Source organism: Hemitrygon akajei, unplaced genomic scaffold (assembly GCF_048418815.1).
Source record: "Hemitrygon akajei unplaced genomic scaffold, sHemAka1.3 Scf000194, whole genome shotgun sequence".
NCBI classification, from domain to species: Eukaryota; Metazoa; Chordata; class Chondrichthyes; order Myliobatiformes; family Dasyatidae; genus Hemitrygon; species Hemitrygon akajei.
In genome coordinates this window covers 498259-511472 of record NW_027332079.1, presented here as the reverse complement: position 1 = coordinate 511472, position 13214 = coordinate 498259, and positions in this window count along the sequence as shown.

Here is a 13214-nt window from a genome sequence, read left to right as displayed (position 1 = left end):
CGCTGCTTTGTCCTCAGTTTGTCGCGCCACACTCTGAACCCTGACTGTATTAATTATTACTGGATTGCGACAATATTCCTTAACTAATTTCATATTACAGTATTGAGGAAAAGCAAATGAGAGGACATTTTGCTTTTGAAGCTTCAATGTCTAGCCAGATTGAGGAGGGGTCCCAGTCAACCACATAAGATAAAAAGGGACTGAATCGATACTTTTTTGAAAACTTCGCTGGTTGGCTGCCTTCTCAGGTAGACCGGTGATCCGAATGTTCTTCCTCCTACCTCTGTTCTGAAGGTCATCGATATGGTTGGACAGGCGTTGAAGTTGCTTTTCCAGCGCCCGGATGTGGCTTTGGCCTCGGTCAGCTGCAGTCTCTACCGCGGAGACTCGGCCCTCGGCCTCGGTCGTTCTTGTATCAAGATTCCTAACTCCAATGTGTGATTCTGGAGTGTTAGAGAGAGCGGACCCAGCTTCTCGTCCATCACTTTGACTACGTTCTCCGTAACTTCCTGAGCTACTTGACGAAAATCAGGGTCCAACGTGTTAGCCCAGCTAGCTCCTTAGCTCAGGGTGAGCTCTCTGTGCAGTCCATATTGGCCGCCATTTTAACTTTCCGATGGCATGGTGTTGAAGCAGCTCAAAAGTAAAAACTCATCGATGTTCATGTTGTTAAATCCGACACTTGGGCATTAAAAACCGTTGAAACGGATAGGTTTACATGCGAAATCATCAGAGTTACGGTGCTGAGCTGTGCAAAGCAGACTTCTCACTGCGCCGCCATCTTGAAAAGCCCCCGCATGCCTTCTTCACCACAGAGTCAACCTGGGCAGCAGATTTGAGTGACCTCTGGTGCTGCAGATACTAACGTTGTTCTCTCTCCCGCCACCACCGCCGATCTTCTTTTGGGCAGGAGGGGCACGACAGTCAGTTCGTTACAGAGACAAGAAAGGGGTGAATATGCTGGGAGGGGTTTCAGAGATGCAGTTGTGTGAAGGTTGGAATCCCAGAGACGGAGACAGTATTCATCCAAGTGGGTGCACGGAATGCACTGCCAGCGACAGCGGTAGAGGCAGATACAACAGGATCTTTTAAGGGACTCATAGATTGGTACACGGATCTTTGAAAAACAGAGGGCCATGCGGCAGGAAAATTCTAGGCTGATTCTGGAGTAGGTAACCTGGTCGGCACAATATTGTGGCCTGCTGGTGATTTCCCTGTCTATGCCCTCTGTTTTGTGTTGTTTCCTCAAATCTCAGCGCTCTCCATTTGTTTTGTTTCCATAGTGACTGACGAGATTATACTGACTGTTTACAGTTGAGAAACAGAGTTCAGACTGGACAGACGGAGACTGATGACGAGATGTGGGGGTGGAGTTTTGAAAATTGTTTGGAACCGGAGCGTTCTGGAGCATTGGAGATGGCGCCGAGGAAGTTCACCAGGATGCTGCCTCGATCAGAGGGCCGTGTGCGTTGAAGAGAGTTCGGTTAATCCTGTGTTATCCTCTCCGGGGTGTTGGAAGCCGCCCGGATATCGCTCACGGGTTCCCAGCCGAGGGTCCATGGGCGCCTCGGTTATTGACAGAGGTCTATGCAGTAAAACAGAAACTCAGGAATCGCTGCGACTGAGGTTTATAATATTATGGGATGCACAGTTAAGATAGACAAACAGCATAATTCAATCATGGTAGGATTGTGAAATATTGGGGGTTGTATATTAGAGGGGTGAGTGTGAGATTTGAAGGAGGTGCATGGGGAAGTTTCTTTGTACAGAGTTTTGTGGCCCATTGGCACTCACATACTCTGAGATAAAGGGCTTTAAGAGGCTGGTCATCGCCTGAGTCAACTCGTGGCTCTGCAAAGATCTGAATCCCGCTGCAAGTTACCGACCACCACAATAGTTCAACGGTATTGCATTTGTAACTGGCTCTCCACCTGGTCTTCGATGAACAGCACAGCAACCTACGTCAGAAAGACAGACATACAGACAGACAGACATACTTTATTGATCCCGAGGGAAATTGGGTTTCGCTACAGCCGCACCAACCAAGAATAGTGCAGAAATATAGCAATATAAAACCATAAATAATTAAATAATAAGTTAATCATGGTAAGTGGAAATAAGTCCAGGACCTGCCTACTGGCTCAGGGTGTCTGATACTCCGAGGGAGGATTTGTAAAGTTTGAATGCCACAGGTAGGAATGACTTCCTATGACGCTCAGTGTTACATCTCGGTGGAATGTGTCTCTGACTGAATGTACTCCTGTGCCTAACCAGTACATTATGGAGTGGATGGGAGACATTGTCCAAGATGACATGCAACTTAGACAGCATCCTCTTTTCAGACACCACCGTCAGAGAGTCCAGTTCCACCCCCACAACATCACTGGCCTTACGAATGAGTTTGTTAATTCTATTGGTGTCTGCTACCCTCAGCCTGCTGCCCCAGCACACAACAGCTATTGATTGTTACCAGATCAGAATTGAACACCATCATTACCTCAGTACTCAGCTACATGATTCCAATTCCAGCCTCTAGGCGGCGTTCGGCACCTCGGTCCTTGATTCCCTCAGCAGCAGGCCACAGTCAGCCAGGATTGGAAATACCATCCCCACTTCACTGATCATCAGTGCAAGTATAGCAAAAGGATGCTTGCTTAGCCGACTGCTCCAAACTCTCTACGATCAAGACTTTGTAGCGAGACAGCTCAATCGCCATCTGTCTATTCATCACTTGACACAACAGTTCGCAGATTCTCTGAAGCTGACGAAGAGCCATCATGTTGTGAGGTAGTTGGGTTGATAGCGTCGTGTTGCAACCGTGCACTCAATGTCAATAAATTCAAGTGAATAAATTTGTGCCTCAGGGAGAGGATTTCGGGGGAGCACACACCAGTCCTCAACGATGGATCAGAAATGGAATGGTGACCAGTTTCATGGTTTTGGGTGTCAGCATCTCAGAGGATCCATCCCGTGACGGGCATATTGATAGAATGAGAACAAAGAGATTGATCTACTTTACTGGGAGGTTAAGAAGTCTTGGTATTTCACCAATGATTGGCTGAAAGTTCTTCACACACACACACACACACACACACACACACACACACACACACACACACACACACACACACACACACACACACACACACACACACACATCTCGGGAGGTACTTGGGAGCTGTCGGGCATCGGCCCCACCCATGGGTGCGCTGTGACCGATGTTGCAGAAGCGACAAACTCCAACATACTGTCAGGGACCCGGGTGGGTGGCAACAATTGGCTGATGCGGGTTCAAACTCCTCCGCGATCGTTGTAAATTGTCGAACACGTTTCTTTAAATAATCTGAGAGTTGTTTTCACACGCTCAGCAGTTACACACACACACAATGCTCGAGGGACTCAACAAGTCTTGTAGAATACATGGAAGGACAGTGTTGCAGTCCAAAGCCCTTCATCAAGACTAGAAAAGAAATGACAAGAAACCAGCACAGGAATGTTGGGGGAGGGAAAGCGAGTCAAACTGAAACGCCAGTGATCGCGTCTTCAGCAGTAACTAGACTCTTGGTCAAATCCAGCTGACGTGCAGTTTACAAATCTAGTTTCTCCTCCGCGGATCAACAGGGTCCCAATACTGGCCCCAGCAGCCAGAAGAGCATCAGAGACATTGCAGATGTTCCAGAAAGCGGCTGAGGAAAGGTAATGTCCAGTTTGGGTGTGTTAAATTACACGTGGAACACTGCCTACCGTCTGGGTGGGAGAACCAGCTGATGGTTTGGGTCCTGGTACCTTCATTCGGGATCTCGGACCCGAAACACAGACTACGTCTGCTGCCTGAACCAGCGTGTCCTTACAGTAATTTGTCCCCATTCCAGGAAGAAATGACACTGGGACACAAAGCACTGACAGGAGATCAGAGACCAAAGTGTTCTGCAGTGGCGCAGCCGCAGAGTCCCGTGTTCAATCTCGCTCTCCGCCCTCTCTCTCTCTGGGCGTTTATAAAGGGTTAATAAGGTTGTTGTGGGCCTGATTTCTGCAGCTGCAATCGGCTCCATCCTTTGTTGTAAATGAAGTTGGTTCTGAGCAAACTGGCATTGTGTAACCAACACTTCCCGAGCGCAATTCAACGAACCCTCAATTGTACCAAAAACAATGGAAAAACATTTCACGACAGTCAACCTTTGACGTGCTTCATCCTGTTTTGTCAGATCAGAGACTTGTTTTGTACCTGCAGTGTCCAGAACATCTGATGTCGGATGCACACATGGAGACAACTACGCAAGCGCTGGCGATTTTGGAAGTCTCTAAAAGAAAAGGGAAATCCCGGAATACACTCAGGCTGTCGAGCAGCCTCCGTGGAAAAGGAACAGTTAAGATTTCAAGCCGAAGATGCTCTGTCAGAACTGCTGCACGAATCCCATCGGCCCCATTTCCCTCTCTCTCCGGTGAAGGTTCATTTAATACTTCATTGTTTCCCCACCTCCCAGCCCTGCATTGCAATGTCGACTTCTGTTTTCCCTTTCACAGATGCTTCCCGACCTGCTCACTGGCTCCATCAGATTCTGTTTCTGCCCCTTAATGTTATGTGACTTATACCCCGGGTAACTGGCTGCAAGATTAATTTCTTCAATATGTACAACGGCTGTATTTTATTCACAAACGTGTTGTTTCCTTAACTTCGTGAAATCAGGTTTACACTGCTCGGGGATCTGTATTCTGAGAAACGCATCTACTTCTCAAAACGTCAGGAGTTTCACTCGACAATACGTCGTGACGTCAACTGAAGCTGCGACTGTGAAGAACGGCTTTGAGCGATCCTGCTGACAGGCCTGGGCACAGTATGTCCCTCGGGTACCGAAGCAGATAAACCGACATAGCTCTCCGTAATTTTAACTGAATAGTTCTGCCTGCTCTTTAGTTCTCCATGCTCTGGGAAACATGAAATACTCTTCGCCGGAGGGTTAAATGAAGATATTAAATTTCCGGCAAATTGACATCTAAATAAATCACTCCAGACCTTCCATGGTATCTATAACTCTGCTGCATATTCACAATGTCTTTTTTTTATACTTCTCGTGACCGAAGTCTACAGAAGAGCAAGGCGTGAAAATTACAAAATTGCAAAATAAAATTACTTGGATGTTTATGTTCAAGTGATCTTTACAAGTATAATTTCCACTTATTTAGCAACGTTGATAAATGACTCGATGGTGTTGCCCTGTTCTGTCTGCTGGTCATTTGCTCCCTTGCGCCATCTGTAGTCAGTATTGGGAACTGACTGGACAGAACAAGTTAATTTCAGACTTGTGACAGTATTTTGAAAACAGAACCCTGCAGCTGAATCCTGATGTTGTCTGGCCCATCTACAACAGAAATAGAGATTGTATGCTGTTTCTGTTATCGGTAATATTGAATGTAAACTAATGTAATGAGCAACCTGCGTACCTACAATTAACTTGCAGGTAGATCTTTGCGCTGTCGCTGTTGCAATGAATATTGACAGCACGTCTATAATTTCCTGTGTCATTTCTGTTCAGACGGGTTATGTTCAGACTAGATATTGATGTTAGATGTCTTCTAATGATGTTTTATCTGAATTGCACCCTTAGCGTCACAGGTGTATACAACTGTATCGTTGTTTTTCTGAGAGTGTACGAGTTGATGTTTACATTGACACAAGACACGGGCTCTGACAATAGAACTGAAAGAGTAATGGAATCACTCCTTTCTACTGCAGTCCAATCACATCAGCTGAGCTCTGTAGACCAAGTTACCATCGTGACCGACATATTAGCCTGAAAGGCAAACGAATTGGAGTTTATAAAAAGGAGTTCCCGGATATAATTCTACGGAATAATGGAGAGGATACGTTTCATTTTGTCCGGTTCTTTTTTCCACTGCCTACTTAATTTAGTTTGCATAAGATTGGTTCGTTCAGTCTGTGCAGTGGCTGAATTTCATTCACAAAGTGATCGATTCCTTAACGTCGTGAAGTCACGTCGGCGCTGCACGAAGGTCTGAACTCTGAGAAAGAGATCTGCTTCTCAAAACTTCAAGAGCTTCATTTCACAGTCAGCGGTGATTCGAAATGAAGCTGCCGGTGTGAAGAGAAGCGATGGGCAATCCTGCTTACTAACATGGGCACAGAACGTCCCTCTGTGACAGAGGCAGATAAACCGGCACAGTTCTCCATTATTTTAAATGAAGGGTTAAAATGTTTTGGCAAGCATGGGACGTTATTCGCTGTAGACTTAAATGAACATCTGTGGAAATTTGACATAAATAAATCCCGGAACTTGACTTACAATTAATAAGCCCTGAAGGACCTGTAGTATATCTGTTACTCTGCTCCACCTTCCCTATCCCTGATAAACAGTTTTTTTTTCTTTGATATGACGAATAAAGTAGATAGAATAGAACTGCAAAATAAAATTGCTCAGAAGTTGAAGCGGTGTTTGGAAGTTGAATATTGACGGAAACTTTCACTTGCCCTGTACTGTAATCTTTATAGAAAAGCCGCTGCGTTTCATGGTTACTTTGATCTCAATCTGACAAGTATAATTTCTACGGTCAACGTTGTTTACCGACTCGGTGGGGTTGTCCTGGCCTGTCTGCACATAGGTTATCCCATTGCGCCATCTATTGTCAGCAGTGGGCAGAACAAGATAATTTCAGGCTTGTAACGATATCTGTATCAGGTGGACCCTGAAGCTGAATCATGAAGTTGTCTGGTCCATCATCAAAGGAAATCGAGATGGTATGCTGTTTCTGTAATCAGGGATACTGAAGGAAATTTGATGTAATGAGCCATCTGCAAACTTACAGTTAACTTGCAGGTAGATCTCAGCGCTGTCACTACTGAAATAATTGTTTATAGTACATTTATGTCATTTCTGTGAACACGGGTTATGTTCAGATTAGCTTTTTCTGAATACTGAACCCTTTCATTATCCTGAACGGGTTTGTTATCATTTGTCCATGTTCGTCTTTGAAGAATTCTCTTTTTCGTCACAAGTGACTTCAACTTTTTTTCGATGAACGAAGGCTCTGATCCTGCACTGTCCTGCTCTATGTGTGATATTAAATTGTTTTCACCCGAGGGAGAGTGACGAGCAAAGTGACTACGAACGATATAGGTACACCTATACAGTCCTATACACAGGAGGTTAGTGTGCAAACTTAAAGCACACGGTATTGGGGTATGGTATTGATGTGGATAGAGAATTGGTTGGCAGACAGGAAGCAAAGAGTGGGAGTAAACGGGACATTTTCAGAATGGCAGGTAGTGACCAGTGGGGTACCGCAAGGCTCAATGCTGGGACCCCAGTTGTTTACAATATATATTAATGATTTAGACGAGGGAATTAAATGCAGCATCTTCAAGTTTGCGGATGACACGAAGCTGGGCGGCGGTGTTAGCTGTGAGGAGGATGCTAAGAGGATGTAAGGTGACTTGGATAGGTGAGGTGAGTGGGCAAATTCATGGCAGATGCAATTTAATGTGGATAAATGTCAGGTTATCCACTTTGGTTGCAAGAACAGGAAAACAGATTATTATCTGAACGGTGGCCGATTAGGAAAAGCGGAGGTGCAACGAGACCTGGGTGTCATTGTACACCAGTCATTGAAGGTGGGCATGCAGGTACAGCAGGCAGTGAAAAAGGCAAATGGTATGTTGGCATTCATAGCAAAAGTATTTGAGTACAGAAGCAGGGAGGTTCTACTGCAGTTGTACAAGGCTTTGGTGAGACCGCACCTAGAATATTGTGTGCAGTTTTGGACCAATAATCTGCGGAAAGACATTCTTGACATAGAGGGAGTACAGAGAAGGTTCACCGGATTGATTCGTGGGATGGCAGGACTTTCATATGAAGAAAGACTGGATCGAATGGGCTTATACTCACTGGAATTTAGAAGATTGAGGGGGGGGGGGATCTTATTGAAACGGATAAAATTCGAAAGGGATCGGACAGGCTAGATGCAGGAAGATTGTTTCCGATGTTGGGGAAGTCCAGAACAAAGGGTCACAGTTTAAGGATAAAGGGGAAGCCTTTTAGGACCGAGATGAGGAAAAACATCTTCATACAGAGAGTGGTGAATCTGTGGAATTCTTTTCCACAGGAAGCAGTTGAGTCCGGTTCATTGGCTATATTTAAGAGGAAGTTAGATATGGCCCTTGTGGCTAAAGGGATCAGGGGGTATGGAGAGAAAGCAGGTACAGGGTTCTGAGTTGGATGATCAGCCATGATCAAACTGAATGGCGGTGCAGGCTCGAAGGGCCGAATGGCCTACTCCTGCACCTATTTTCTATCTTTCTATGTGACGTAATCATCAGATAAATGTCCGGCCGTTGAGAAACCAAAGGTCCATGCGCCAGTAATCCGCAGAGGATCAGAGGTGGAGTGGGTCAGTAACTTTACATTTCTGGGTACGACTCTCTCCGAGAACCAGTACTGGAGCCCCCGTATAAATATCACTGCGAGGAAAGCACGCCAACACTTTTAAACCCGCAGGAGCCTGCCGAGTTTCGGCATCTCATCAAGTACCTCGGCAAACCGCTGCAGATATGTCGAGTGAACTGTAATGACGGCCTGCAGTAAGATATCGTCTGGGAAGAAGAGGCACAACTGCACACTGTGATAACTGACGCCGGTGGCAATACAGTGACGGCCGTGCTTCCATTGGCAAAGTTGAAAGAACAACAGCACAGAAAGCAGGCGGCACAGTGTCACCACAAGGGGGCAGTGTCGGAATGCGGAGACGAGGTCAGAATGGGAGCAATGGTCACACGGTCCCTGAGCCGCTCAAACCTTGCAGTCTGATCTCGCACCTCGTCTCCTTTAGATGTACATTTTCTGAGGTGTTATCGGCGCCGTCTTCTGCCAATTAAGCACAAAAAACACGCGAATTCTCTACATGCACCAGCGATCATACGACCTCCACATGAACAGTAAGGAGTTCTCGAATATAAACTCACAGCAATGCAAGTATTGCACCTGGAAGTGAGCGGAATTCCGCCAGAGAAGCGAGGTCGACCAGTGGTAGACGGGGTGCGGTGGGTATCAGGCCAGAGTGAAGCTACGGGAACACGACCGCTGCTCCATCGCATCTTCCAGGCCAATGTACATTCATTAGAGAGCAGAGCACAGGGCCTAAGGACAAGATTGCTGTTTCGAAGGGGTAGAAAGGATTTCTGCGTCCTCTCTTTCACTGAGACGGCTCACTGACACACTCTGAATGTCGCTCTCCAGCCCAAAGGTTTCTCAGCCCACCAGGCAGACCGATAGGCTGCATCAGATAAGAACAGAGCAGCGGCGACTCCTTCATGATAAACCATGGATTCGGAGCGCAACTGGGTGTCTCTTCCATGTCCACTGAATATGTGTTCCGATCCTCTAATTGAGGATCCCCAATCGCTATTCCACTCCCCTTTCACCATCCCCTTCTGTGCCACAGGGCCAGTCTCAGTACCTTCCTCCTGGTAATTTCCACAGCCGGCAACCCACCAAATGCATCTGAAGCGGTACACCTGTTATTGAGGGGTACGGCCACAAGGGGGCACTGCTCCACCTGTTTATCTCTTTTGCCTCTCCTGCAGGTCACCCATGATACTGCCCCCTTCATCTCGGGGTGATTCCCTCTCTGTAGCTTCTGTCTGTTACCTCCTCATTGTCCCGTGTAAGTCAAAGCTCAAGGAACATCAGCTCCCATTCCTTAACATGCTCCCTCAGGAGCTACCCGATGCACATTGTGCAGATGTGTTAATGAGGAATAGAAGTGGTATCTCAATGTCGCTAAATCCCGCACAAGCAGCATGACACTGACTCCGCATCTATTTTCAGTGCACTAGCTATGTAATTTTAAAAAAGCAAAAAATCAACTTACTTGAAACTTCATTCCTTACTTCGAGCATGCGGCTGTGTTTGTCCAAGCGTGTTCTCGCCTAAGCCTGTTTCCCCAAAGCCGGACCGCTCTAACAATTCACCACTCCAGCAATGGCCGTTCCAACAATGGAGAGTCATTCTACATCTGGCTGGCCAATTCAGAGAAGTCCCGTCATTTCTGTCATAACCGCCAGGTGGCACAATGCGTCCTCAGTTCATTAATAAGTAATATACGCGTAAACTATATAAAGTATTTAGGTAAGTAAACAAATGAATGAACGAATAAATTAATTAACTAATGAAAAAGTAAATGAACTAACAACTAAAAAAGGAATTATGAGGTCGTTTTCATGGGTCCATGGACCGTTCAGAAATCTGATTGCAGAAGATTTAGGTAAATCTCTGAGCGTGGGTCTTCAGGGTCATGTACCTACTTCCGGATGGTGTTAAGGACAGGAGAACATATCCTCGATTATGTAAATGAGAGAAGAGCATAAACCGGATGGTAGTAATGAGAAAAGAGCATATCCCAGATGGTAATAATGAGAAAAGAGTATATCCTGGATGGTAGTAATGAGAAAAGAGCATATCCTGGATGGTAGTAATGAGACCAGAGCATATCCCGGATGGTAGTAATGAGACCAGAGCATATCCCGGATGGTAGTAACGAGACGAGAGCATATCCCGGATGGTAGTAACGAGACGAGAGCATATCCCGACTGGTAGTAACGAGACGAGAGCATATCCCGGATGGTACTGTTGGGAAGAGAGCATATTCCGGATTGTACTAATAGGAAGGGTGTATATCCCGAATGGTTGTAATGAGACAAGAGAATATCCCTGACGGTGATCGCCCTTAATTATGGACCTGGTATTCCTGAGAAACCACCTTTTGAAGATTTTCTCGATTATGAAGAGGCTTGCACTGTGATGAATGTGATTGTTGTACACAAGCCTCTGCAATCTGTGTCGATCCTGTGCATTGCAGCCTGCTCACCAGACGGTGATGGAAACAGTCAGAATACTCTCCGCCTTGCACGTGCGAACATTTCCCAGTTTTTGGTGACAAACCCATACCAAATCTCTTCAAGCTTTGTGGGCCGAATGGCCTTTATTGCGCTGTAGGCTTTCTCTGTTTCTATGTTTCTATCACCTAGTGGATCACCGCTGACGTGCCTTTCTTTGTGAATGTATAACTATGTGAGGCCAAGCAGAGATTCTCTCAGAAGAGCTTAAACCTGCTCACCCTCACCACCGCCGACCCTTCAATGAGGACTGGTGTGTGATCTCCCGACTTCTCCTTCGCGGCGTTCACAGTCACATCCTTGGTCTTGCTGTCCTTGTGTGCAAGATTATTGCGGCGACAACACTCAGCCTGTCTCCCTATCCCGGAGGGAAGTAGTTTTGAGGAAAATTCCACATGATCTGGTAGAGGACGACAGCAGAGTATCGAGGGCCGAATAGCCTTCTGTTTCTCCAGCGTTTTAGGTTCGTTCATTCTCCTCCTTCTCGTTCTGCGCTCCAGTCAGCTCCGTCTTTTCAGATAACGGGCTCTCGGGATCTCTCCTGGAGACCAGGAAATGAGGCTCACTCTCCGAATGTGACAGAGACAGGGGCCGCTCTCTCGGGATCGCGTGGGTGACGTTCACTTTACTCTCTCTCTTTCTCTTCATGTCGGTGGGTGAGAGAAACTCTCTTTGAGACCATTATCGGATTCCACACAGCAGCAGATAGTTGTAGAACAGCACACAGGATTTGATGTAGATTTGAGCAAAGTACAGACTCTCTGATCCAATCAGCGCTGCCGCTTGTGACGTCAGAATCCAGATATCTGACCCGCAAACCAGGAAGTGCGGCTCAGTCTCCGAGTGTAACAGAGATCGGCGCTGCTCTCTCGGGATGTCGGGACTGGCCTTCGCAGCTCTCGTTCTTTGTCTCCACATAACGGCGGGTGAGTGTCACTCTCTCTAACCACTGGTGATCATATAATCAACAGAACGACCGGTAGTTAAATGAATGAAGATCAGGTTATAATGATCGACCTTACTGAGCTAAGAACAGATCCCGGGTATCTGTACAGATTGAGTTAAGTGCAGTTCCCAAGTCTATCCGCGTCTGTCGCTTTTCCCTCATATGATTTTCTCTTTTTCAGGTGAGTCCCGTCACTTTACTATTATCGTTAAGCACAGCCAGATAAATGTCACCGCTGGGGCTGATGCGCTTTTTTCAGTCCGGCCGTCGTCCAGCGTCAACAGTGGAAGCTGGATTTTTAAAGGGAAAACAATCGCCAAGTGGATCGGTCAGACCGCGATTCTAGATACTGAGTACACATCGCGGGCAGAGTTATTCACTTCCAACGGGTCGCTTCTGCTGAAGTCGGTGAACGTGCTGGACAGCGGGGAATACCATGTGACTATGGTTCCACATAGTGACTTCCAAACCTCAGCGACCGTCACTCTGCGTGTCACTGGTAAGTGAGACAGAGTCATGCGATCTCGGACTATAATTTTCATTTTATCCCTGTGGTGAAAGAATACAATGCAACCTTTACGGTGGCCGCAGAACCTGGACTCCAGTGAACTCTGCCAGACCTGCTCTCGGACTGTTCAGTTCTCACTGTTGTGCCTGGCTGTGTGTCGCCGTTTCTGTTTGCGGGCTGCTCGCACTTGTCCGTGCCGGATGTCAGTTCCGTCTTCAAGTCCATCAAGTAATCATTTTTGCTGTATTTTACTCTATTTTTGAAAACGGACTGTTTCTTAAGACAGCTGGAAATGATTAGTTCTAAATCATCTACCCCAAAGTTTAACGACGCTATCCTCCCTAGTGCCGCCCACATTTCTATGACAGTAGAGAAACGTATAAACATAGAAAACCTACAGCACAATACAGGCCCTTCGGCCCACAAGGTTGTACCGAACATGTCCCTGCCTTAGAAATTGTCAGGCTTACATATAACCTCCATTTTTCTAAGCTCCACGTACCTATCCAAAAGTCTCTATAAAGCCCCTATCGTACCCGCCTCCACCACATTGCTGGCAGCCCATTCCACGCACTCACCACTCTCTGAGTAAAAAAACTTACCCCTGACATCTCCTCTGTACGTACTCCCCAGCAACTTAAACCTGTTTCCTCTTGTGGCAAACATTTCAGCCCTGGGAAAAAGCCTCTGACTATCCACACGATCAATGCATCTCATCATCTTGTACAGTTCTATCAGTTCACCTCTCATGCTCCGTCACTCCAAGGAGAAAAGGCCGAGTTCACCCAATCTATTCTCATAAGGCATGCTCCCTAACCCAGGCAACAACATTGTAAATCTCCTCTGCAACCTTT